General features: G+C 41.7%; 1 protein-coding gene across 4 annotated transcripts in view; it reads right to left on the bottom strand.

The window, feature by feature from the left end:
• Positions 1–25,234, bottom strand: part of slit2 (slit homolog 2 (Drosophila)) — an 87,633-nt gene that overhangs the window by 50,854 nt on the left and 11,545 nt on the right. The window lies entirely within an intron of this gene.

The following is a 25,234-nucleotide window of genomic DNA, read 5'->3' as shown; positions in this document are numbered from 1 at the left end:
CAAATCTCTTTCTCTCTGCCTTTCTTTTTCACACACACACACACACACACACACACACACACACACACACACACACACACACACACACACAAATACGCTAATGGAAAAAAGACGTACAATAGCAGCACTAAGTGAGCAAACAGCCACTGGACACAGAAAGAGGGAGCATCTTAAAGAGCCTTTTGGGTCCCCCTCTGTCTGTCACTCTCACAAATAGCAGTTATGGTCGGATTAACGTCTTGGACCTCTGGCCAGATCAGTAAACTCTGTGATGCATGTGTATGTGTGGTAATGTGTTAAAATGACCTTGAATTAATAAGCACTTTCGGGAGCAATTAGGAAACAGTGGTTGCATGGAAAATGATTCGGCTTTTACAACAAGCTGAAACACGTAGTCAGATCTGTCACACTTGGCCTCCATTCCTTATTTTGTATTTTTGTTTAATATTAATGGATCCCAGGGAGATTAGTATCTGCTAGGCTAGTTAATAGGAATCCTAATAAAGAAGAAAGTGACACAGACTGAATATTAACACAAACATGGACCGATGAAATGACTGCAGAAGAGTGCAGGGTACAAATGTACACATCTCCATTCAAAGGCAGCCTCAATCAAACCAAAGAACAAACTGTTTCTCTGCACTGCAGCATGCCGCATACTGTGTATGCATGAGAGGCTGTGCATTTGTGTGTGTGTGTGTGTCTGAACCGCATAATAGTTAACTGTATCATACCTTATCCATGGGAAATACCCACTGCACATTTCAATTACTTACGCGTGCATGTCTGTTTGTGCTTTTACGTGTGTGCGCATGTGTATGTGCATGCATAAGCGTGGCGGGGCGTTAGGAACTGCTCTATTGATGAGAGAATGAAGTCATTTTTCAATGTGGGGTTAAGCGCTGCATTATTGCCGCCTCATTTGGCTCCTGTGGGCCACCATAGCCCTCCCGTCTGGTTTCCATGGCACAGAGAGAGAACAGAGAGGGGAATGTCCCTGCTTACCAGACTGCAAGTTCATCCATCAGCTCACACACACACACACACACACACACACACACACACACACACACACACACACACACACACACACACACACACACACACACACAGGGGCAGGCAATAAGGGTATCCCACTCACAGTCAACTTTCCCACAAAGTTGCAACAAATCAAGAGCAGCAGCGCTAAGTCTCCTAAAGCCCGCCAATATCACATTATACGCTAGTTGCGCTTGGGTACACAGAGCCGCACAGAGTAGTGTGTGGCTGTAAAACCAATTCACCTAAAAGGATAGTGTTTCTGCTACCGCTACAGTTCACACAGTCGACAGGGGCTCAAATGTAAACATAAGGAAATCTTAAAGAGTCCGTAATGCTACTGAAGGGAAATGATTTCATTTCTCAGTAGTGTTATGTTTACTGCTGAGCTTCCTGCTTTGCTTGTGGGCGTGTTTGTGTGAATGGTCTCTGAGATTTGTTCTGCATTGAGCAACATAAGCATGTACCAGTTCACAAACACTGTAGGGATTGTCTGGTGTAATGGGATGGGACGGGCAGGCTTAATGTGCACATGCACCTTCATGTGTGAGTGTGTGTGTGTGTGTGTGTTTGGGGATTGTGTGTATGTTGGCTCTTGAAACAACCTCTGAACGTGAGCCAACCATGTCAGTGAGCATTGTCAGTTCGCATAATAACGACATTCCTCTGGTGATATCATACAGAGCAGACAGAGAACAGCTTCACTGTAAAGACGCTGAGAGATGGATGAACTGTCCTCAGCCGTTAACATACACTTTGCCAATTTTCTTGTGCTTAACAGAGTTCAGTAAAAACATCCTACAAGCTGAGTCCTTCTTTCACTTCCCCTCTTTCTTTCTTTCTTTCTTTTAATCCTCCTGAGGTTGACTCCTTTTCTCAGTTTACTGTAAACATCCCCATGTATCACTGTCATATCAGAACATTCATCTCCTATAGAGGGCCAACATCCCTGCAGTGCACCATTCACCCTCATTCACCCACTCACGCTGAGCATAGAGCCCATACACAACACATGCACATAAGCACACATGCATCCATGAGTGCTTGTAAGTGCACATGCCAACGCACACACAAATGTCTACAACCTATTGTGCTTCAGCCTGTGTGACATTTTTTTTTGACTCCATTTATTATGCAGACACAAAAGAATATGAGAGCATGCACAAAATGCAGCTCTGCATGCACACATACACTCAAGCTGTTAAACACAGTATATCACAGAGCGCTTAATCAGTAATGTCAAATTTAATGCACATCATTGCTTTCTGTTTTATAAAGTTGGATGACCTTTCTTAACTGAGAAGAAGAAATATATCTCATAGTATTAATCTATGAGATTCTACTCTAAAAGCCTCCAAACTACACATCTCAAATATGTCACACAATCCAAATATTAATTAACCATTGATGTTCCTTATGGAAATGCAAATCTTCGAAGCATTGGATTCAGGCACTACACACAGGTCTAAATCCAGATTTCTTCTTTCTTTGCTTTAGAGATTTTATAGCTTTGTCGTGAGATGTCCTATGTTTTAAATCAATCGAGTTGTCCAATGCTCAAAACAGATGAGGACAAATTTGCAAACTAAAACTTGCTAGTAGAGGAAAGAAGTCATCATTATGTATGTTTATTAAGTCTGAATTTTTTTTAGGATTTAGAAAATAAACTGTAAAAGTGTTTACAACATCCCCGGTTTGTGGTTGGCTGGTGACCTTTGTAGCATGTGACTTCCCCATCTATCTCTCCCCTCATTTCTTGTCATCTCAATATTGTCAGCCATTAAACAGAGTCGTAAAATGCCAAAAACCTTGACAAGAAATGTCCTTGTTTCTTGTCTGCAGGGTTTTTATTTGCTTTTTCTTTTTCTCCAGACTTGCCTAAAATAGAAGTCTTGAATAAAAAAAGGGATCCGCACAGCCCATGCCCACAACCGTTTTCATACAGACACTGGTAAACTGGTGGAGGGACCCTGTGCAGCAGAGGTGATCCATTTGGATCCATCTCTACTTCCCCCTGTGTCTATAAAAAGCCTGGTGTCACATAGTGAGATCTCCTGTCTCCTCTCCCAGACTCTCTGACGAGGTGTCAACCCTTCTCAGCTCCACCTGACACAGAAGCCACATACCAAACATCTTCATTCCTGTTTGTGTATATCTGTGGGAGCGCATGTTGCTTGTGTTATCACCTTCCTATTTGCGGTTTCTATGTTTGTTTGTCATGTTAAGACCCAATAGCAACAGACAAATAAAATCACTGCACATACTGTTGAGAAACAGAGCCAGAGCAAATGGGAAACTCTCCGGTCTTCCTTGGCTTAATGAGACGCATTTGGTTCAAGCCTATTGCACTGACAATCAAAATGCCTTCTGTAGTGCTATCATCACACAACAGCACCCCTGGCAACTGTATTACACTCATTCAAAGGACACAACTTTATTAACTCACACACAGCATGACATGTCTCTAAAAGCAGCAGGCCGTGCAGGCTGTCTGCCATTCCGATAACATAACTTTATTAGCCAGTCTATTGACACAGTCGCAGACAGCAGACTCGCAAGCTCAACAAGTTCATTAAGTTGTTCATGGCTGGCCTTCAAAACAACACAACTTTATTACTAGCAGCACTATCAGACATGAACACAGCAGAGGTCATTCTGTCTAGGTTGCCAAAGAAAAGGCTTGTAATACAATATGGAGGGAAAAGACAGAGACATGGACTGGCAATGCGCTATCCATGCTGTCCATTTTATCAAACAGACAGTGACCCAAGGCTTTTCTCGTTCAGGCTCTCTATAACCGATCAATGGTGCAAATGAAAAGGACATAAACAAGCTAACAACATCCCATACAGAAAAGATTGCTAAATGTAATAAGCAAAGTACACTTCAGCTCTTAGCTTTTGTTTCTGACTGATTTTCAGAGAAAATACCCTGATTTTTTAAAAAGAAATAAACTGATCAAAAGAGTTTTCATTTGTCATTCCTGCTGCAAGAAAATGCCAGGTCCTTCTGCAACGGGATAAACTCAGAAAATCTAAAAACTTAAAGTCTAATAAATGTTGCTTTTGTTTTTATTCTTTGCAGTTCAGACCTAAAAATAATGAGGCCATTTTCACCTTAAACCCCACAGGTGGACTGAAACAAGCCCAAACAAACAACAAATACCAAAAATCTTTGTTGCATGTTTTTAGTTGTTGTTAGACTTGGCAACAAATCATATGGGTGCATTTGTGTGTGCACACGCATGCACGCGCACACACACGCACACACACACACACACACACACACACAGTTGGATTCCTAGACTCAGTACCATGTGGCATTTGATTATTGAATGCTTTCCTCCGGAACACATTCATAATTTATGGAGAGATTGGATGTGTCTCCACAACACACCCACCCTGACTCCCCTCCCTCCCACTACTGCCCTCTGCCCCCCACCCCCCCACCACTGTCAACTTCCTTCTTTCTTCGAATAAACACATCCCTTATATGACACAAACACAAAGCAGCACAGTGTCTCTTTTCAGAAGTCGTTTTAATACATTTTATTGGATTCAAGCAACTTAGAGAAACTAAAATAGACCGATCTCTCTCTCTCTCTCTCACGCTCTCTCTCCAGGGATTTCAGTAAGTGATGTTACTAATTGACCAATCAGGTTGCACTAACAAGGCTGTCAGACTGTGTTAGGATCAACCACCAATCATGGCCCGCTGAGTTGTCTCCCTGGGCAACTGTTAGCCAATGACCTGCAAGAATCTGACTAGGAGCAGACGCGATCAACCACCAGAAGCTGATATACAAAGTGAAAATACACACAAACACACATACACTCACACCAAAAACATGCACAAACATGAACTACTAAAGTCACAGAGGGGAGCAATACAGGCAAGGCAGTTATTTACAGAGTGAATAATCACATATGTGTGTATGTGTGTGTACCATTACTCTAAAACCATGTTGCTCAGGAACAAAGACTTTGCTGCCCATTAGTGGTCAAAAGCTTGAGGGCAAGTACACAAACACGCACACGCAAACACACATTCACACAAAAACACACTGAGCTTTGTTCATTTTGACGTCTTTTAAGACCATCTTTGCCCCAAGCATGAGAAGTCAGAGCAACCTTTTTATGCCACCATACTATGGTTCTTTCTCCATCACTGTGCAGGTCCTTAACCTCCTTTCCTCTTTTTAGTTTCCCTCCTGACTGCCTCTTTCACCATCACATTACTGCCTCTTTTTGTAAACCAGTCCACTGTACCTCTTTCTTCTTCTCTTTTCTTCACCTTAGCTCTCTCTATCCTCCTCCTGTCTCTCACCCTCCATCCTTTCCTCCATTTTGGAACATTTCTTGAACTTGTCTGTCTTTCCAACTCGTCTCTGTTGATCTTTCTGTCCATCCCTGTTTTCCTCTTTTGGCCTGAGGGAGAAGGAGCTGTAAAGATGCCATTGCTTTTAAGTGACAGCGGGTTGCCTCTTCATGCCCCAGTCTTGGTCTGTGGAGTCTATGCTATTAACCCACACACACGCGCACACACACACACACACACACACACACACACACACACACACACACACACAAAAATGCACATAGGCACAGATTCAGCTTCTGTCCCATGACCACAGCAGTAATCAAGGATTGACACACTCACACACATATGCACAGGCAGCTTGTTAGTATGTTAATTTTCAATGTGCATATGAATGATCATCTGAGCGCAAACAAACACACAGCGACCATCTGCTCCACTGAGGTGTGTGTGTGTGTGTATGTATGTGTGTGTGTGTCTGCATCAACGCTCTCCTCTAAATGTCAAATATTCATTCTTAATTTTGAAAAAGACATTTTCTCTGAATCACAGTTTACAGTATATGTTTAAGAACACACACACACACACACACACGCACAAACTAATACCAGCAGTAGGAAAACCAGAGCCCTGGGATCAGCGGAAAAAAAAACTGAGAGCATGATGATAGCTGACATTCCAGGGAATGCTGCAATACCTCATAGCAGACACACACACACACACACACACATTGAAAAAGAAGATGCTTGTGTAATGGAGACAGATAGAAGGGTAATCCCAATTTCATTTTTCCAGAAGCGTAGTGGATTAGAGGAGGATTAGGACAGTATCATGACAAGATTATGACACACATGAAGCTCTGCTACACTAAGCCCATTACTCCCTTTTCTGTCTTTCGTCCGTGTGTGCATCTGTGCGTGTGTCTGTGTGTGTGTGTGTGTGTGTTCAACTGACTGAATGAATGCATGTCTGCCTCAATACATTCTACAGGATGAAAACGTGTAGAGCCTGCTGTTAAGCTTTTTCCTTGGGGAGAGCACTCAGTGTATACTCAGGAAAATGTGTGTGTGTGTATTGGGGGGTGTGCATCGGGTTAGAGGGGTTCAGATGTATTTCTGATGCTTCGTACCACATATGGGTCACTGCTGCTGTCCCCCAGGGGTGTAGGAGGGGTCAAAAATTGGGGTTTTGGGGAGGAGGGGAGACAGGCAACATCAGTAGTCTTGAATCTGCATTTTGAACAAGGTTCACTGAGCTTTCGAGCGATGAGACGTTGACTTGCATGGGCAAAACGGGGGATGAGCCCAGTTCAGGCGCTCGTGAGTGAATTGCAATTATGATGAGCAAATGGAAGACTGTAGCGACCAGATCGACAAATGGGAAACAGACCTCCACCGGAGAGCTCTCGTCTTGACTTACACTGTGTGTCTGTGTACAGTAACAGTGCGGGCGGCGTGGAGAGCTGTTAAGTTTATGGGCTATGTGAGAAGGTAGCAACTAGAGGTCTGACAGTGTGTTGTTATTTTTGGTCCAGGGTTCTTAGGTAACTAAAGGCCAGACAGACAGACAGACAGACAGATAGACAGACAGACAGACAGACAGACAGAGACAGGCAGACAGACAGACAGAAGACCAGGCTGGCATGAGGGTCGACAGATAGAGAGAGTTAAAGGATCATATGAAAGTTTTAGCTTGTTAAGTACAAATCTTCTATACTCAACATTGTCTTCTATATAATTCTAAATGTAATATATTTACAGATATTCATTAGTTGCAGCCCTATTTGCATGCATGAGTTGTTATGTGTTTATGCATGTGACCTGCTCACAGATTAGTGATTTAAAAGTTCAATATCTATAAAACACCAATATGGAACCACCACTATTTAATTTGAGTTTCACCAACTCATAAAAGCCATGAACTCTTTTACTGCGTTTTGTAGTAATTTTCTACACTTTCTGTTCTGGCCACAACTATCTCCATTTCTCATACACATTTTGGCCTATTCAACAGAGAAGCCAAGATCACAAAGAGGAAGCAGAAAAGATTTGTTCACCATCATTTTCTTTCCTTCAATCAATACCCGCTTTAAGTAAAGGCAAGATGAAGGGGGAAGAGTTTAAAGAAAAGAGGGAGTGAGTTTTTTGAGAAAGGGAGAGGGGAGAAAGCAACATGAGGAGAGGGATGAAGGATGATGCTGGCACTGTGAGAAGGGGGCATGTTATGACATCAGATGTCGTTAACCAATTAGACGGGGTGTTGCAGGAGAGTGGTTCCAGCAGCCACTAAAAGCCTCTGTGTCACTGACCTCAGGAAGAGAGAATTTAATAACAAACAATCTCTCCTTTCTCTCTTTTTTTTCCTCATCTTTTCTTGTGCCAACAGCCACTTCAGTAATGGCTGTCTTTGTCCTTCCTGAGCTGTCGGGCCCTTATTTATGTTGAGCTGAGCAAACCTGCCCATCTGGAGCACTGGGTTAGAAACCTGAGGCCCTGGCTACTTCAACTGTGTGTCAGGGCTGCAGATTGTTTGCTGATTGCTGCTGGGTTTCCACATGACCAGATTAGCAATTAGCTTTAATGAGCTTCGGTCAAAAGGTGAGGCTGCAGAATGATCTCATTGGGGTTTTGAATTGGAAAACGGTTGAGCAACACTTGAGTTGAACTACGGCAAAGACCTGGAAAAGCGTTCGACTAGCTGCTAAGACAAGATTGCTGGTTCAGTCCAGTTACTGAGGACACTGGGCAGACGATACAGGCTGCTATGACGAGAGATTTACAGTATCTGTATGTTTCTATTTCATTACAGAGCAGGAAATCTCTTTCTTTGAAACTCTCTTGCTCGTGCAAGAAGACAATCTGTCCCAGAGCTCATAAGCATTCTCACAAACACACACACAAGTGTAGTTACAGCACAAGAACAGCTGAGCTTTAGATTGCTCCAAAATCCCCTGTGACTATGAGTTTGGGCAAGAGGGGTGAAATAAACTTACCACCTGCTACTGGTAGTCCACACACACACACACACACACACACACACACACACACACACACACACACACACACACACACACACACACACACACACACACATATACAGACATGCACACACACACTTTTCCCCAAACATCTGCCACTGCAGTCCCTTGTGTTTTGCCAACACCGGAAACTTTCAGACTAATAGTCACAGCTCAAGGCAGTGCTTACAGTTTCCCAGCTTTTAATGGCTGTTCGCCTTACATCATTAATGCATATCAATCACCATAAACACACATACACACAGGCACACTCACATCCACACACACACACATACAAATGCGCATGTACAGCAAGATTTGTACCACTGAGCTGTGAATAACAGAGCTGAAAGCCTATGCAGTGAGTATTGAGCTGTTAAAAGTTCAGAGGGAGAGAGCAGAGTGATGGAGGCAAGGATGGAGTAGAGAAGGAAAAAAAAACAAAGGGAGAAAATTATTGAGAAGAGGAGAAGTACCTGCAACACTCAGGTGATTACAGGAGTGGACAAAATAAAACACCTTCTAATGCAATAAAACAGGTCAGTGGCAAATACCAATTCAATGAACATCATAATGAAGGATTTCTGTTGAGCCCATCAGAAGTTAACTCAACTGTCATTTTAAAAGTGCTGTTCGAAGTGCTGTTGACCAAATATAAAATTTTCTCATCTAAGTCTGTTTTCATAAAGTGGGGCCACTACCTAACAAAGCACACCTTAGTTTGCACAAAAACAGGAAGTCTGTATCTGGTGTATTTGACAACAGTTTCCCAACTGTGAAATTGACTATAGAATAATATATTTTGTCTTTGATTAAGAGACTCCAATGGGCAGACATAGACATACCCAGTCACGCACACAAACACACACACACACACACACACGCACACACACATGAGTGGTTATGGAGGACAAATGGCGATCAAACGTCCAGCACCTCTTGTCTGACTCTCTTTCATCTTTGCATGCTAATCAACCTTGACCTGAAACCTCCTAGTGCTTAATTGCTACCATGGAAACGGCTGCCATCTGCAGAACTGTCCCACACTCACAAGCACACACATATGTATAAACGCACACACCAAACACGGTGTTCAATTAGAGCCATCCATTCTGCTTGACTAACGCCAGTCATCACCCTCGGCCACATCAGATATCCTGATATACAGATATACTTGTCTTTGTTTCTTTCTGCCCCATCGTCTTGTAGAGAGGAGTAGTAACTAGCAGCTGTCAAACAAATGTTACAGATGATAGAAGGTGACAGAAACAGGAGATGAAATGTAATAGAGAAGAAATATTATAAAGAAGGTTTAAATGGAAAACCCTATGTTAAGTTTGAGGACTGTACGTCAAAATTGTACTTGACCACAATACTTGAGTAGATCTACTCAGTACAGCACCGAAGGTCTATAAAATAAACTGAGACATTTTGCAACAGTGAGAAAAAAATCTGTTTGCTGAGAGGGAAAAAAAGACTTTGAAAAGTGGAAAAAGAGTTTGAAGGTAAAAAGAGTCACAGAAGAGAAGGCACTAAGAGAAAAACAGTCCACTCAGTATGCTATAAAAGTCAGCCAAGCTAACCCAATGGCTGCTATCTCCTGAGACAGCTGATTGAGGGAAATTAAGCAGGACATGGCCATAATTTTAGAAATGCAGATTCAAACTATTTCCCTCTGTCTGTCTTCATACCAGCTGCAGGAATACACACGGTGACAATAACATACAGACATGGATATAGACTTGGTTTAAATGAGGCTTGTCGTACATAGAACACTGAACTTACAAACCTCTACAAGCCTGCGTGGAACCAGCATGCTACGCACACACACACACACACACACACACACACACACACACACACACACACACACACACACACACACACACACACACACACACGTATTGTTACTTGTGGGTTTGTCTGAACATGCAGGTTGTCATGCGGTAATGTGGTGTGGTTAATAACCCTTTCCTCTCCTCCCTCCCCCTCCATACCATCACTCCTTCATTTACCCCCAGCCTCTCTTTTCCTCCCACTGTCCATATTCCAGGTGCTGAAGACAAAAGGAATTCTGGCTACTGCTGTTTGGGGGCATGACACACACACACACTACATCTTAACCAAGCCTCTAGCTTGCTAAAAGCAAAGTCGACTATGCTGCCACTGGTTCATTTAGGGCCACTGTGGACTGTAGTGATGTAATCTAAAACCAGAATGAAGCTGGGGCCCGTCGGAAGAGTTTAAGAAGTAAAGTTAGATATCATCATGAAGTTAATGCTTTGAATTCTGCACTGAAAAGTCAATCCAAAAATGTCAACTCCAGAGACTTTTTTTCAAGTACAGGGCTGTAATGGTGTGTTGGGTGCAGAAAATTGGAAATTGAGCCTCAGTACTTTCTGAGTCCTGACCAAATTGTGTCTGGAGCACAGTGTAAAGCTATCAGCCATTCCTAAATGCTTTGTCAAACTCTTGTTACTTGTAACTTATTCTATGAAAAAAATTGTGCATAATTTAAACAAAAATTTTGGTCGTTTCATCCAGGAGAAGTTTTTGTTCAGGAGGTTGTGTTGAAACAAATCAAATACAGATGTGAATTTCAGAAGTTTTAGTTCTTTTGTTGAATACAAAGAAGAGAATTTTGTAGATAAACATCACTTCAGTGGTAATTTTGGTATTTTTCTTCTATTTTTCTTTTTTTTTTTACAGAGGAAAAGTTTTTTCTCAAAATGCAGCCCTTGTCAGGCTGGAAGGAACGTTGTGATTCAACAAAAGGAGTGATTTCCAGGTGAACGATCTGTTTTTCTCCATTTTCCCTATGACATACGGGAAAACAATGGGAACACACATTGAGAACAACGGAAATAAAAGTTTTACTAACAAGGGGAACTCCACACTTCTTTCCTCTGCAATTCCATCTCTCACTGTCCAGTACTGTATAACACAGATTCAACTCGATATCTGCTGCTGCTAAGATGTCTGGAAGCACCAAGTGTTACCTAGCGGGTCACTAAGGCAACTCTGACAGGAATCCTATGTACACACACGCTGAAAGTAACCCACCCACCCAGAGCGCGGCTTGTAATTATGAGAGCTGTAAAACAGTCTGACATCATAGCCCTGGGTTGCTTATTCCCTCACTCCCTCTCTATCAAACTGTATTATGGTGGTGTGTGTCTGTGTGTGTGTTTGTGTACTTATCCAGTGTAAGTGGACCTCCCAGTTGTTGCACACTCACTAACAGTGCACCGGTAAGCCAACAGGGGACATTTTGGAGCTCCACTTTTTTGTCATACCTTAAATTATGCTATAATTATGTCTAAAGGCACTATTCTGAATTTTTATATTTAGCCAAGAGTTGACCTGCAGGTGTCTGAGTCAGCACTGCCTCTGCAGGCTGGATTTTAACAACTTACTCACACGCATCAATTTTTTCAGAGAGGTCTGGTCTTAGACAAACAGACATTGGCTGGAGTTGCAAGTTTCCTCTTGACAAAAGAAAGTTACAAAAGCAGTTTTGCAGTTATATTATGAAAGAAGAAAAAAAATTGTCCATTTTTTTGTTTCTTCAAAATGACTAGAAATAGTGGTCCACACTTGGCCAGCATAGCCAAACAGTCCTGGATGTGTGTGTGTGTGTGTGTGTGTGTGTGTGTGTGTGTGTGTGTGTGTGTGTGTGTGTGTGTGTGTGTGTGTGAGTGAGTGTGTAAGTGAGTGTGTGTGCATTCAGAAGTAAACCTTCCAGGTGTTTAGGCTGTTGACTAACTTTCACTGCTGCTTTCTGTCTGTAATAACCCAGTCCCTACTGTAATAAATTAACTACCTCTGTCTCCAGCCTTACTGCTTATACTCCACACACACACACACACACACACACACACACACACACACACACACACACACACACACACACACACACACACACACACACACAGAAAATAACTAAACAGTGAACTTATAGTCAGGTGGACATAGTGATAGAGGAAAGAAGAAGATGACAACAGCAAAAAATTAAATGAAGGGAAATATAAGGCAGGCTAAAGCAGTAAACATCATCAGCATCATTATCGATTTTGTTGCTGCTGTTATTACGCTAAGGTACAGACAAGCAGTCAAAATTTTGAATGAGGAGACATAAAAATGCACTGACGATTCACAATAGTCAATAACTACAGCAAGAAAAGAAGAAATACTACTGTATAAAACAGACATGAGACGAGATGCAGGAAGATGTGGGACAAATTTACACTCCAGAAAAAAAAAAACACTCAATCAGTTGGCAAACAGCTTGAATAATGAAGAACATAATCTGGGCCAATGTTGAAAAAACATACAAACAAATAGTTAAAATTCCTCTTTCTGAACTCATAAATTTGTCTGCCAATGAGCTGTCAGGACACAGGTGACCCTGACTTCTTACTTTTGACCTCTGACCCATGAACAGGAAGAAACCTGCACACGAACACACACTTTCTTCTCTGTGGCTTCTCTTGTGGCCCTCTCCTTTAAGTCCCCCCACCCCTCTCTGTTTCTACATGTCTGCCAATAGTTCATAATTTAATTTCTCTGAATGATGAGGATCTCTCTTTGTGTTACCACTGAGCCTTGTAAAGTTTTGCAATGTGGCAAAATCCTCACACACACAAACAAGGAGAGGAGAGGGCATGAAGCCCTCTAAGCGTGTGAAATATTTAGGAGGGCCAGTGGGGGGAAAAAAACTGTTTCGTTTTTGTGAAAAAGTGAAAAGAGAGACACAGAAAAAGAGGGAGGCACATGAGAGAGAGAGAGAGAGAGAGCTTCAGGGGAACATAAACCACAAAAGCTCTCCTTCGACTCGGCCCATTTAGGCCCATTTAGAGACAACACACTTGCAAGAGAGCGAGACTCAAGTGAAGAAAAAAGAGAGAGAAAAGAGAGCGCAAAGAGAGGAAGCACATGAGTCCCAGTTGTTGTTATTACTAGACAGTGAGACAGATGAAGAAAAAAGGCAAAGTGTGAGGCGGAAGGAGAGATATGACATGATCAGAGTCCTAACTTGTCTTTGCATACTTTATCTGATCACTATTTCAGATAGCATCTGTTTTATCCTGCATTACCCAATCTCCCTGGCATCCTGTGTGTGCGTGTGTGCATGAGTGTGTGTTTTCTCCTGACACTTGCTGAGAGGTCAGAGTTCTTAAGAGCAGCCGTCCAATTACGGGGGGCATGGAGTTACCGTAGAGATGAGAGAAAACTGTAATTGGATAATGACAAGTCAGGGTTGGAACCTGTCATTAGACACTTGCATGGACGCACACACATATACACTAGAGTGCGCACGCATGCACGCACGCACGCACACACGCACACACACTCACAGGCCGGGAGCAAACCTGTGATTACAAACCTGCTGATCTATCACCAGCCTGCAGCTACAGAGCTACAATATCACACTTTCTCTCTTTTTCTCTTTCTGTCTCTGAAATTTTTCCTCAAAATTCCATCATATTTCATTCCCTCTGACTCTGACAGTTACATTTCATTTATTTATTATGTATATTTTTATGTAATATATTAACGTGTTTTAATTTTACATCCATGATTTCCTATAAGTTGGGTTTAAAATGATTTAAAGCTTGAACTTCTCTTAAAGTGGCAGTGACTGATGTGTTGTGGGTCTGTTTCTGGCCTGTGTCCTCACATTATGTAAACATAGTGCGTTTTAATGAGCCTGGGTCGCCGTGGTCACTTCAAACACACTCAGCTTTTGGTGGAATAATGTGAGAGGCTCTAAACTTGTGAGCAACATCTCTGGGAGGAATCACTGGTCAGCTCCCAGTTTCCTCTCTTGGTTTCTTCTGCATCATTACCATGGATGAGGGTCTTGCATAAGCCTCTCCAAACCAATGTGTTAGGCTCGGGGGAGAGAGATGGGTAGGGGAGTGGGGTGTAAGACTTAAGAGAAAGGTGCTGGAAAGAGAAAAGGAAGATAATAGCTGAGCAGGGGGAGTGAGAGAGACAAGGAGGGGAAGAAAATGGGGGCCCAAAAAAAGACCAAGCGAGCAGGAGAGGCAAAGAGGGAGGGTGGTGAGGTTTTCTTTTGTGGTGGTTGGAGAGTGACAGGGGTGCCAATAGAGTGGCCAACGATGACAGTCCCACTGGAGAATGCCGGCTATGCCAGTGGAGTGGCACTAATGGAGCCAGAGAGGGGATGCAGTTGCCTGCCCCGAAGGGGGGATATTGTGCAACTGGACAAGGCGGTTTGACACAGAGCCAAGATGGAGGATTAGAACGGGGGGGGGGGGGGGGGGGGCGCACCCAGGGCAGAGAAAGACAGCCATGTTAGGTCTGCTGACTGATTGACATAAAGTGAACCCTTTCTGTTTTTCATTTGACTGGCGAGACTCAGTGAGCGCCCAAAGTTTCTGCTTTTTGTTCTAGTTTCTGAAAGAGCAGACATTTGGTAGCCAGAGAGAGCTTTCCCTGTGGATTAGCATTAATAACCCTTTAAAATACAGTTTTCCCCTTTTGTTTCCCCTTCCGTAGCTTTTGTTTTGTTAAAATAACATTATTCCACAGAGTGACAGAGTCATGTATTTAGTGTTATCATGCTTCAGCTCTTTGTTGAGCTATATGATGTTTACAGTAAGAAAACAGAAGCAGAAATTTTCTCTTTTATATGCATTTCCCTAAAATGCAGCCGGACATGTATGTCCTATCTTTGGAGACTTTGGGATCTCCACTAGAGTGTAGTTTAAACCACGTTTGGCTGCACAACATAAGCTGGTAATGACTGACCCAAAGGCAGGCTGTTCTTAGTAAAAGGAGTAGTTTGACATTTTGGGAAATACGCTTCTTACCTGTCTTTTTGAAGAGGTTTATGTACCAAACAGTTTCTTGGCCTGACATAGTTCCTGCCTCCAGCCAAGACGTTGTGTGTTTTTACTCTTTCACTAGTAATTTGTAAATGTAGCGATGCTTTAGAGGTGCTGGTAGGAGTCTTTTTTTTTTTTAACCTTAGGACAGAGCCAAGCGAGCCGGTTCCCATTGTTCCCAGTGTTTAGGCTAAACTAAACTAACCAGCTGCTGGCTATATTTGACCATACAGACACAAGTAATATTGATCTTCTTGTCTAACTCTAACAAAAAATCATGTTTCGTATGTTTAAGTTTACAGAGTTAATACCCAATAACCAGCCTCCTCATCAACTTACAGAAAACATGCACAGACACACACACACATACAAACCAACCAACCAGTGTAAAGCCACAACAACCCCCCTCTCTTTCTCCTTCTCTATATGGATGCACAAAGCAAGCAGGGGTCAATATTGCTGAGTAGCTGTGATTGGGGTGAGTAGAAGACCGTTGCATGATGAATTGTCCTGATTATTCCATAATCCCTCCCATAATTCACAGGCCAGGCTGACTCATCCATCAATATGGGGCCTGGATCCATACCTGCAGAGACCCTGGAGAGACAAACCGCCGCAGTGGGAGAAGGAGGGCGACAAAGAGTGATAGGAAGTAAGAGCGAGGAATCTACATCCTACTGATTCTCAGCTGCGTAACACCAGCGTTAACTTCATATTATTAAGTTAAGCACTGAGGCTAAAGTGAGTGAGAAGAGGAGAGGAAGTAGACATAAAACAGAGTGAGGGAAGTGGAGAGGATGTAGGATGATTTAGATGCTTTGTTGGGAGGTATTACCGCACACGGTGACCCTTAATCACACACAAGCAAGGCGAGGAAATGCTTTGATGCTCTAGAAGACCTCACACGCACACCCACAGATTCACACACACTCTGCTATCGTAACTACCTGCTTCCAGGTAAGCTCTTCCTGGCGTTGGATAGGTATGTAACCCCCCCCCTCCAATAATCCACACTCAGGTTACGCACATGCAGATACACACGCACACACACACACACCTGGGCACTTCTCTCTGACAGACATGCTGGCTCCAGGCTTTAGGCTACCTGCCATCTACAGTACGTACTGACATACCTCTCTACTCTCCTTTCCACATGACTCTCCCCTCTAGCTCTCCTCCTTTCTTTACTTTCTCTGTCCCTCATGTTCTACCACCACTTTGCGTTTTGTTTTTTTCCTCTCACAGATAGCTCACAATGGAGAAAACACTTCTGTCTTCACCTTGGTAAATTCCTCCTTGCTCTTTTTTTCCACACCATTTAAGAGAGCAAACATGTCTCTAATCTTTCCCTTAAATACCCTTCATTCATTCTGTCTGTATCCACCCCTCCCCTCTCTGTCTCTTTTTCCAGCCGTAACTCGCGCTTCTTCTGTAATCTAAAGGGAAACAGTGGCGTCACTGCTGGCTTGTCCATTACCCTGGATATCTCATCGGCTGACGCTGATGCTCCCTGACCTTTCAACTGTGAACTGTGAACTCTGACACTCACACACCACGAGCGACAGGTGATTAATTGAACTGCATTCAGCACACCAAACCAAGCAACGTAAAACTGAAATTTGTACGTAGATTCAATGAAAAGAGATACTGCATTATGAAAAGTGACAGGATTTCAAAATCATCTACCTGTAATTTATCGGCTTTTAGGTTTAGAAGTAATAGTGAAAAAAGTTATCAACTGACTAATTTATTATTTAAATTAAGTAATTTATGTTTTTTTAATGTTTATGGTTAAGAATTCACATTCTCTGCAACAGCTACAAAGATCACAGTCTGAAAAAGGTACTTCACTAAAATGTGGATGGAATAGTTCTAACTTACATTTAAATATTACAAACATACTTTATATGAAAGCAGTCAGATGAAAATGTTTTTTCCTTATACAAAATAAACTCAGTCACTTTCCAAAGATGAGATTAGATTCCACTTTGTTGCCACTGCACAACAAAGTGAGTTAGTGCTATGAAAAAAGACCCTTAACTTGGGTCAGGACATAATAACAGGACAGCAAAGAAGACCCTTGATGAGTATGTGCATATTTTTAGGTTCTCTCCTTGAAGACAGTTTATGATTTAATGTTCTTGTTAAAGTGTCATATATCTGGAGCCTTTTGTAGGGGGAGAAGCATGGACTCCACATGGACTGCAGACTCTATATATTAGATTGAGTCTATCCTCTGATACAAATTGGGTGAACAAAATATTAAAAACACCTTTCACCACATCACCACACACTACAGCCCCCAAAATTGCTATGAAACTGAATCAGAGATTCAATAAAAACAAAACATTTTAGCCTTATTAAGGTAGAATTCATTGCAGATTTATTGTATTAGACTACATTAGTTTTAGCTCAATGTACCTAATAAACTGAGTTTATGTAATGTTGGTCCAGTATGCTGTCTCACACTGGTAGTGTGATGTTATTTTGTATAGTTCATTAAAAAAGGAGCACACAGCAGCTAAGTAAAATCTAAACACACACACAAACAAACACACTTCCTGGGCTCAGCTGAGGAACAAGTTAGCTCTAACCATGGCAAAAGTCAAGCAGGGCATTTTCATATCTTTACATTCTGCCTGTATAACACAATCTTTTGTACTGGTGCTCTCTCAATAATGCCAGTTCAGCTTTGGCTTGCCCTCTCCGAATCACTTGAGAATGAATTACAGCATTGTGTTGGGATCTGAATGGCCAAATCACTTCTTAGGAATGAGTGGCCTTGAGCAATTCAGATAGGCAGTCGCGTGATTCATATGATGGCAAGCGAGTGAGTCACTGACACTCAACACCTCAACACTTGTTGGTTTATTCTCAAGGTGATTCATAATGTGTACACGGATGACATGGAAATATCTGAAAACACACAAACTCAGCCACAAGAAAGAAAATTTAAAAAAAACAAACAAAAAAAAAAAACGCTATTTTCCTATTTGGCTGGATACGATCTGTGTGATCCAAGAGTCCGAATGAAAACATTTCTTGGACAATATGTCTTTGTATATGTTGAAAAGAGCTGTTTTCTTGTGTGTTTGTGTGTGTGAGAGTTTTTATATCTGTTAAGTGCATTCAGAGAAACAGGAGGGGGCAGGAAATATTGCTGAATGGTAAAGCAGTGTGTTTGTGCCAGTGTGTGTCTATGTTTGTTGGAAAGAGAGAAAGAAAGAGGAGAGAGAAAGAGTGAGGGAGAGAGGAACCGACAGAGAGAGGGGAAAAGAGGGAGAGAGAGAGAGAGAGAGAGAGAGAGAGAGAGAGAGAGAGAGAGAGAGAGAGAGAGAGAGGCCCATCCACAGAAGCCTCGGGCTGCAAAGGCTTAACTTCATTTCCTTGGACAGACATAATGGCAGATATTTGCATACCCTATGTACACAAAGTCAGTGGCCAAATATCTTCTCATCCAAAACACTGCGACTGACCTTGCAACCAGAAGATACTGATCTTTTTAAAGGCAGCAGTCCCAACCGTAAATAATCCTCTTCAACAGGACTAACCAGAAGCAGGAGTTAAGTTTTTTCCTGTTTCTCCACACGGGATCATCAACAAAGGGTCGGAATGGCCTTGATGTGAGCAATAGGGATCAGTTTCAATAATAACTGTGTATAAAATAATTGTTTAAGATGGTTGGATAAATCACGAGTTTGCAGTTTGCATCAGATCTATAGAAAAATTTCCTCTGGGAACTGTCTAAAAGAAATCAGCATTGTGGTTTCTGCCACAAATTCATCTACTTGCGAGGTACATGGAGAGTGGAAGCAGTCAGCTGCCAATATTCTGTATTTTTCTTATCGTCTCCAGCTTCTCTACCCTGTTTGTGGCACTTGCTCGAGACAATTTTGTGCTATGGATTGATTCACTTTTGGTGAGTTAGAAATTCAATAGATCAGGACGGTGTTTGACGGACTTTGACCCCCTGGTTTGGTTTAGTTTACAACCACATGACAACGAACTAAAGTCATCCATGGCTACATATATATGTGTGAAAACCCACTGGCTGCTCAGTTAATCATTGTACACGTGATCAGTTCTCTTTCATATTTTATTAATGTTATTTTTCTTACTTAAAATGTCTTTGTAAATTGTTGATAACCCAGATAAGGCCAAAACACGGTGGTCTCATAATAAAACTTGTTTAATCCTAGAATAAAATAAACTCCCAACAAACCTCTTTTGAGGATGAAAGGCTGTTACGTGTGACACTTCCCATAAGCAGAAGTTTAATTTCGCATGATGTTTGTTGATGAGAGGGAGGAGAGTCCCCCTCCTTTCTTCCATAAATCACCTCCTGCTTAGATCTCCTGACTGAAACATTCTTCACCTTTGACCTCTGCAGGACCCAGAGGTCATCGTCTCTGTGGCAACTAAAATGCAAAACGCTCTCTGTCTTAATTAAAAAACATTATTTACTCAGAGAAAATTTCATTTTCTCTACCTCTGTGTTTTTTAACTGTCGATGTGCTGGGAAAGCCCACGCCTGCACTCTTGTGACTATTGTGCCAAGCCTGTCATCTCAGCCGAGGTGGTATATGTGTGTGTGTGTGTGTGTGAGGCGAGGTTAAGCTCTCACAGAAGACAAAGCCACAACCTTCGAGGCTGCTAAGCAACAATGCCGCCTGGTAAAGCCTCATCAGGGCACCGTTTAGCAGAGGATTAGGGACTATTACACACACATAAACACACACACACCCAAAACGTAGCCTCATCAACTCCTTAATTCAAACCCCATAGCCCTTTAACTCTAGTTTAGTGTGTGTGTGTGTGTGTGTGTGTGTGTGTGTGTGTGTGTGTGTGTTAGACCTGAAGTTCAGACATTTTTCTTTTCTCAAACAACTTGTTCATGTTGACTCTCTTTCTCAGTGGAGTGATGATGAAAGACAGAGGTACAAATAAATTTCCCAAAACATCATTCTCTCTATCTCTTACACACACACACACACACACACACACACACACACACACACACACACACACACACACACACACACACACACACACACACACACACACAATTTCTGCCTTTTCTCTGTTTTCTCTCTCGTCTCTGTAAGTGTGTTTCCATCCACTTGAGTTTAAGTACATCTATCTGCATAAAAAACCTGAATGGAGATGCTGAAAATTATAAGAAAAAAAGTCTTGTTTTTAATCTTGGCTGAAATGGAAGGTTAAATTTAACAAACAAATCATGATGCACATGAGGCTTGTGTAACCTAAACATCCACTAAAGAGACTAAACATGGTGACAGACAAAATCATCAGACCTGTTACGTTCATCAGTTAATGTATAAAACAAATAAATGTCATATTTCCAACATGTTTCCGTTTTGGTTTTAGTAAATAGTTTCTCTTTGTTTGAGGCTTTTCTTCTGCAGTGGTTAATGACAGGCAATTGGAGAATTAACTGTTTATCTCCATGCATCCAAGTCTTAGAATTCACATAATTGTAGTGGATGGAAACACCATTAATTCTCATTTCCTTTCATTTGGATGGAAACTTATCTCTTTTTATTTCTTGCTTCACTTTCTACTCTCAAGCAAATAAACACAGGGCAGCCTGCATTTTGCACAACACACATCTTGACACGTAACACAAAAAGACACACAATGAAAAGTTAACCTGGTGAGTTGTTTCTGAGGGATGTCGGCCAGAAGAGGCCAAGCAGCAAAAATAACACACACACACACACACACCCACCCACATATAAATACACACAAACACTGTCCCATCAATCTGGTCTCATACTCAAGCATAACCAGACTTTTCAGCTGTGGAAGCAGTGACCCATTCTCTTATCCTCCCATCACCCCATCCCTTCATCAACCCCTCTTTCATCTCTCCCTCTTTCATCTCGCTTCTGATTTCTGTCCAGCAAAGGGGGGAAGAGAGAAAGAGGAAGAGCTGGCACGGGCGGAGAAAGAAGAGGAGGCAAGACAACTGTATTTGTATAGCACCTTTAGCAAAGCACAAAAGGCTACGCAGTATTCAGAAACTGTACAGTATTACATGAAATAGTAGTTTTCTGAGTTTTAACAGACCAAACAACAAAAGACAAAGGAGTGCAAGTTCCACAATTACAATGTAGCCTAGAAACAAGATAAATACACTCAGATTTGATAATGGAAATAAAAGTGCAGAAGAGAAAACAAGAGACTTATTTACTATTGGCTCAAAAGTGAATAAAGTAAACATGCATTTAAGATAAAGATGCTGGTTCCATCTGTGTGCAGTAATATCTAAATATTGGATCGCTGTTTTTGCCTGGTGAAACACCAAGATTTCTAACTTTCAGCTTTATGGCTCTAAAATTACGGTGAGCAGTAACTTTCAGTCTTTGCTTCCTGTCGCTGAAGGAAATTTAGTCACATTTGGTTGTTTAATAGAATTTAATTGATCATCTGGAATCACTGATGACTACATTCCTGGATATGTGCACAGTATTAACATTTAACAGAACCTTGTTTTACTTATAAAAGTTGTGTATATTTGTTTTGTCTTATGTTTATTCCATGTCTGTTTTTGAATTTTCATTGTTTATCTAGGGTAAATGATTTAATTTTACACAGTTTTAAGGCTCATGATCACTAATGGCAACAAAAGAAGAAAGTGGAGAGACAAAACAGTGTACGCCAGAAGAGACCAGACTCAGCTTCAGAATGGCAGGCTCCTAAAGGTGTGCGTATTCTGATCTCAGAGTTGAAACTGATTTGGTCGGCTAGGGGGAACTCTTGGTTCTTGCCCAAAGCAGTGAGGTTTTACTAGCCCATCTTGTTTTACAGAGTCTTTCTAATGAACTGTCTCTATTTGATCCATTGTTCAAAGTGTCTAGCTGCTGTTCTCTTCTCTTTCTGTCTCTCATCTCTTTCTCGGAGCAAACAGTCACAGCTGTGGTCCTCGGTATTACTGTGGTGTGGATACAGGGATCAACAATAGGACAGAGGGAAAAGGAGGCCTGTCTGTGTGTGTGCATGTGTGTGCGTGCGTGTGTGTGTGTGTGTCAGAGACAGACTTACAGAGAGAGAGAGTTTTTGGGGATATGCCCACCACATGGTGTCTCCAGATGTGTGTGTCTACGTAACCTAATAGAGTCTGGGCCCTGGGGTGTTGGAGGAGTGTGTATGTGTGTGTGTGCAATGTGGGAGATTGGGGTGGAGGGGTTTAGACGCAGGTGTTTTAAGTGGGAACGATGAGGGGAGACGTTTTTTTTTTCTTTTTAGGAACAAGTAGCTCACGTATCTATGTGATGCTCTCTGGACTTCAACTCAAAAACCATCTCTGTCAACTAGGAATACTCTTCATATATGACTAATTTAAATAAGCAAATTGTAGGTTTTGTGGGAAATACAGTTAATGCTGCCCTAATCATACTGTTTTTCAAAATAGGGGAAAAAAGTATCTAAAAACTGTTCTAAATCTGCAAAATATTCACTGTGAGTGTATTAAATTGACAACTTTCATATTACTTTGAACATTCTTATAGTTATGTTGGTACATTTTAAAGCAATTTAAGGTAAGAAACGACTAAGGAGGTAGCATGATGTCACCCAATCACTCCAACTCCTGCATCTTTGCATTCTCCACCTCAAGGACCAGAATATAAATAAGTCTTGAGCTGTGTCCCAGATCACTCCCTTGTTCACTCATTCACTGCTCCCCATATAATAGACACTAAATAATTCACTCTCTAGTGAGCAGTAAATCCAGATTTCAAACACTTATGATTCATCATCACGTTGCATCATAGCTGACAGGTGTAGAGTCACAGGAGGGTAATTTCGGCAGCTACAAAATGTGATGCATTGCATTGTGGGATTGGTTGCAGATACAAAAAATTGGCAGAGGGTAATATAGTGTGCTTATATGGTTATCAGTAGGTGGTTTTGGGCAGAGGCCAATTATTATATTATATTGTCTTTCACATTTTTGTAGTAAAGTACAATATTCTGACTTAATTCTCATCCTGAAAGAATCAAATCAAACTAAACTAAACTAAACTAAACTAAACTAAACTAAACTAAACTAAACTAAACTAAACTAAACTAAAAGCTTCAAAATCAGTCTCTGGTCTAAATGTCACCCTTTCTGGCTTTGGAAAAAAAAACAAAAAACAAAACAAACAAACATTGCAGGTAAATATAATTCAGGCAGAAATTATATGACATGTCTCGCACCTCGCACCCTCGGCCCAGTTTAATTTAGCCCTTAAAACCTGGAGCCACCGTTCTGAGCAAAGGTTAAACACATACAGTACATACTCACACACACATACACAGATTTTCCAAGCCCCAAAAAAGTGAAAACATAATTTTCATAATAGCAGGTTGAGCAAGTGTTCATTTATAGCAGTTCTGTCGCAAAAACCAAAGTCGGTCCAGTTCGCACATACCTTCTGACCTCAATATAAAACTTAACAAGATTCCACTTGAGAGGTTCTCAAGGGTTTCTTGTTGTGTTTTCTAAAAATACAAATACACTGTAGGGGGTGTAGAAGTAGACATAAGATTTAATATTGGCCAAACAGCCATAAATAATATTGGCTTAGCCTCCGGGGTTGTCATTCATTCTGAATGACTTCCATACGTCTGACAAATCTGCCTGTAGCTTTGTGGCTGCAACGGCGCCAACTTGGCCGTTTCCTTTTACGTTGTCATTTAGCAATTTTCTGTTGATTTTCAGAGTCTACTGTCTACTGTGGATTTCATTACACACCACTGTGTTTCATGTATGCACTATATTTTTAACTGAAAGAGTGTGTTAGGAAGACCCTCTGCTTAACATACAAATGAAGAGCTGTAGCTTATGCACACAATGAACGTGCAAACATATAAGCACTAATACACAAGTACACTCTCACACAGACAAGCCGCTTGTCTGCGACAGCTGAGCAGAGAGCAGTATATCCGAGTTGTATTTTTACCTCGGCCCACACGCTGAGCAAAATGCCAACTCTTGGCCTTGAGAAACTCACACACACACACACATGCACACACTCGCAGAAAACCCATACGCACATGCAGACACACACCCTTGGACACGACAGGTCAAGCCCAGCCAACCACCGTAGCCGCCGCAGAACATAAACAACTTTCACACACTCTGTGAATCATCTGAGCATTTCAATATTGTTTTAGATAAATATATTCAGCCACACATATAAATATATGGAACCATAATTATTCTCTGAGACCACAAATGACCATGACGGGAAGTTAGTTCCCACAGTTTCAGCAGCGTTGCAGCCCAGCCCTGCAGTACTGGAAATCCACAGCCTGGTTTAAAGTACAGACGACCGGGCTGAGAAAGAAGGGTGGAAGGTGCTCGATGACAACAAACAGCGGTTCATTGGTCTGAATGCAAACTGGAACATTTATGTTCTGTAGCTAAAACTATTTACTGCCCGTGAAGCACTAAATGTAACTTCAGAAGAGAAACCTGTTTCTACGTTTTGCTGCTTATACCTCCTTTGGTCTGTGGTATTCACTTTCTCCTCTTCATCCTCTCACACACTCACACACACACACACACACACACACACACACACACACACACACACACACACACACACACACACACACACACACACACACACACACACACACACACAAACGCATACACACTCCCAGTGGGCAGCAGCTGTTGGAGTGCTAATCTCCATTAGCTACTGAACTGGCTTCTATGGAGAGGGCCATGTAAAATCTGTTCTCTCACTCCTCTCACTCGTTCATCCAAGTAAAACACCATGGCTGCATCACTGAAAAAAACATATTCTTTTCCTTTATGATACACTGTCTGTAACAAATTCCAGCAAGTCATTTTCAGTCATAGCCAATAGGCCATACGCACAAACACACTGTACACACAATTCATCTGAATGAGATCCAGACTTCTTTGCAGTGCTCTCGTTAGGCAAAACACAAGAGAAATTAAGAATATTTCAGTTAACAACGCAGAGAAATT

The sequence above is a fragment of the Toxotes jaculatrix genome, chromosome 4 (assembly GCF_017976425.1).
Source record: "Toxotes jaculatrix isolate fToxJac2 chromosome 4, fToxJac2.pri, whole genome shotgun sequence".
In the NCBI taxonomy this organism is placed as follows: Eukaryota; Metazoa; Chordata; class Actinopteri; family Toxotidae; genus Toxotes; species Toxotes jaculatrix.
The sequence above is the reverse complement of the archived record's forward strand: the minus strand, read 5'-3'. Positions and strand labels throughout refer to the sequence as shown.